The sequence below is a fragment of the Elephas maximus genome, chromosome 3, assembly GCF_024166365.1.
Source record: "Elephas maximus indicus isolate mEleMax1 chromosome 3, mEleMax1 primary haplotype, whole genome shotgun sequence".
In the NCBI taxonomy this organism is placed as follows: Eukaryota; Metazoa; Chordata; class Mammalia; order Proboscidea; family Elephantidae; genus Elephas; species Elephas maximus.
The window spans coordinates 22248519-22252018 of NC_064821.1; the positions used below are offsets into that span (position 1 = coordinate 22248519).

Below are 3500 nucleotides of genomic sequence, written 5' to 3' on the forward strand. Positions count from 1 at the left end.
TGCTGATAAATATTTAAATTAATAAGCTAGGATAATGACTAAGGCAAGTGCCCAAATGTGTGACAGCAGAAGGAATTGGAAAAGGAGAGAGTGCTACCCTTGGAGATAAATTCTGCTGGCTCACATTCATCTAGTGTATTCATTGAGAAACTTTTTAGGTGGCAGGCATTGTACTAAACACTTGTAATTGTTGTAGCACTTGATCCCACCTCAGACTCTTCTAATCAGAACATTCATCTAATCCTTTCAAGGTAATGAAATTCCTCTTACCTGTGATTAGTTTTAGAAGGGGCATATGCCGCAACTCAGGATGATAACATAGAGTGTGTTCTGGATGACTCCTTGAAAAGGTTATTTCTCAAATACTGAGACTGAATAAGGAGCAGTCAGTTTTCCACCTCTGATTATTGCATCTTAAATGACCACTGTGCTGCTGCAGCCACTGATGGACATCACAGGAACAGCTTTAGGAAAAAACCAACATATGGAGCTGTGAAATGCAGCCCTGTGGTTCTGTAGGCTCTGGACCTACCCTACCTCTGAAATCTTTGTTTTTATATTTGGTGCTATGTGAGTTTAGACTTTTCCCTCAGTATACCTGAAAGTATCCTCACTCTTAGACTTGAAGTATCTCAAATCTAAATGCAAAAAAGTGAATGAATAGAATTATGCCAAATTTATAGATGAGTAAACTGAGCTTATTGTTGCTGTTAGCTGCCCTCGAGTTGATTCTAACTCATGGCAACCCCACGTGTTGCAGAGTAGAGCCACTCCATAAGGTTTCCTTGGCTTTAAACTTTAAAGAAGCAGATTGCCAGAACTTTTCTTCTATGGTATCTCTGAGTAGATTTGAACCACCAGCCTTTAGCAGTCGAGTGCAAACCATTTGTGCCACCAAAGAACCTTTAAACTAAACTTAGAAAGCTGAAATAAATATTCAAAGTCCACACAGCTATTACAGAGAAGAGATAGAATCCAAACCCAGGTGTTCTGACTCCAAATTTTCACCCTTAACAATTACAATCTCTGGAGTCCTTCTATTCAAAGAACTTAGGTTTTCTGAATCAGTATTATTTATTTCACTCAAGCATATTCCAACAGCTTAAGCCCAAAGCAGGTGAAACGTTAATGAAAAGAAGATATTCTAGAGATGAGTTTCCTCAAAGCGCCCATTATGTCCTTGTTCCTTAGACTGTAGATGACGGCGTTCAGCATGGGTGTGACCACGGTGTACATCACTGATGCAATTGCACTCTTCCTAGAGGGTAGAGTAGCTGCAGAGCTAAGGTACACCCCAAAACCTGTCCCATAGAACAAGGAAACAACTGAGAGGTGAGATCCACAGGGAGAAAAAGCTTTGTACATTCCACCTGTTGATCCATTTTCAGGAGGGAAGAGACAATTTGTATGTAGGAGAAAATAATCCCAAGGAAGAGTCCACCACCCAAGATACTAGTCATAAAATATAGCAAGATGTTATTAAAGAGGGTATCAGAACAGGCAAGCTTGAGGACCTGAGGAAGTTCACAGAAAAACTGGGGGATTTCCAGGTCTATGCAGAAGGACAGATGCAGCACCATCAGACTGTGAAGCAGGGTGCTCATGATGCTAATGAGCAAGGAGAGTAGAATCAGCAGGCCACAGAGGTGGGGGTTCACGATGATTGTATACCTCAGAGGGTGACAAATGGCCACATAACGGTCATAGGCCATTACTGCAAGGAGACAATTATCCAAACAAGCAAAAACCAGGACAAAGCAGATCTGGGTGAGGCAGCCTGTGTAACTGATGGATTTGCTCTGGGTCTGAATGTTCACCAGCATCTTGGGAGTCATGGTGGTGCTGAAACAGATGTCAGTGAAGGACAGATTGGAGAGAAAGAAGTACATGGGGGTGTGAAGGTGGGAGTCTGAGCTGATGGCCAGGATGATGAGTAGATTCCCAGCCACAGTGATCAGGTATAAGGTCAGGAACATTCCAAAAAGAAGGGGCTGAAGTTCTGGATTCTCTGAAAAGCCCAGGAGGAGGAATTCTGCTAAGCCTGTTTGGTTTTCTGATTCCATGTTTGTTGATGATTCTGGTAGAAAGAATAGAGACGAGATATACAACAGATGTACAAAGGTCCCTTATTTTACAGAAACACTGTAATCTATAATGTCACATGAAATTAATATTATAAATCATTACTGTGGTTCTCTCTTTGTTTCTCTCTCCTCCTCCTCTTCTTTCTCTATCCTTTTCTCTCTCCTTCTCTGTTCTCTTTCCTCCTACACTCTCATTTCTCTCTGTCCTCCTTTCACCTGCTCTACCACATCTTTTCCAATTATGTTTAAGTACCTACTCTTTTTACACATTTGCCAACTAAGATGAATATAATATCAGCAGTACATATTTTTTTCTTAAGAGTTTTCTGAACTCCGAAAATTAGCAGGAAAATCAAAATCATAGGATATTAAATGTGTATTTTACAGGAGTGGTTCTCAAACTTCGTTGCATCAGAGCGAGGTGGTGAGTTGCCAAAATGCCGATTGCTGAGCATCAATTTCAGAGTATCAGATCCAGAAGATTGGGCATTAGGCCTCCAAAGTGTGCCTCTATAACAAATTTCCAAATGCTGCTGCTGCTCACCTGGGAACTACACATTGAGGACCAATATTCTAGAGCACAGAGTTGGAGCAGACCTGGTGCAGTTCCTGAGGAGGTAATGACCTGGCTCATCAACGCACTACAAAGTAGATCAGGAGCTCAAGTCCATGACTCAGCCCTTTTTTGACGGGTCTCCACAATTTGTCCTTTTAGTTCTGCACTTTCATTTCAACATTGCATTCTTTGGATCCTCATCACAAAACACTTGCCTAATTGTTCTAACTAATAATAGTATTAGCAGGAGTCCTTGGTTGGCACAAATGGTTAGGCAGCTAAGGAAAATGTTGGAGGTTCAAGTCTACCCAGTGACACCTCAGAAGAAAGGCCTGGTGATCTACTTCTGAAAAAGCAGCCATTGAAAACCCTATGGAGCTCAGTTCTACTCTGACACACGTGGAGTCGCCATAAGTTGGAATTGATTCGATGGCAACTGATTTGGTTTTTGATTTGATTAACAGATATCATAGTAACAAATACAATATCTATTATAAACTTCTACAACTATATCACTAACACAGAGCTCTGAGTATTAGCATACAAAATTCTCATAATTTATATGAACTCTTTTTATTCTCTCTACGGATCTGTGACTTAGGTGCTTCTATCATCCTTCATTTTACCCATGATCTCAAGTAGTAACATGAGGTTAAGTTATGGATACAAGATACAAGATCTTCTTGTAAGAACTGGTGAAAGCATTTGAACTTAGAATGTCAGATCAGAGTGGACCTCTTACCACCACGTGATATGACCTTTGAGTAGGACAGGATCAGGCACTAGAAGGGTCAACAGATTCCATTGCTTGCCTCTTGAAAACTTCCATGTGAATACAAAACCAAGTGTTTCCCTAGTCT

General features: G+C 40.8%; 1 pseudogene; it reads right to left on the reverse strand.

Moving 5' to 3' along the window:
• Window positions 1–1125: 1125 nt before the first annotated feature.
• LOC126071057 (olfactory receptor 7G3-like) lies at window positions 1126–2063 on the reverse strand (annotated as a pseudogene).
• Between the last annotated feature and the right edge of the window lie 1437 nt (window positions 2064–3500).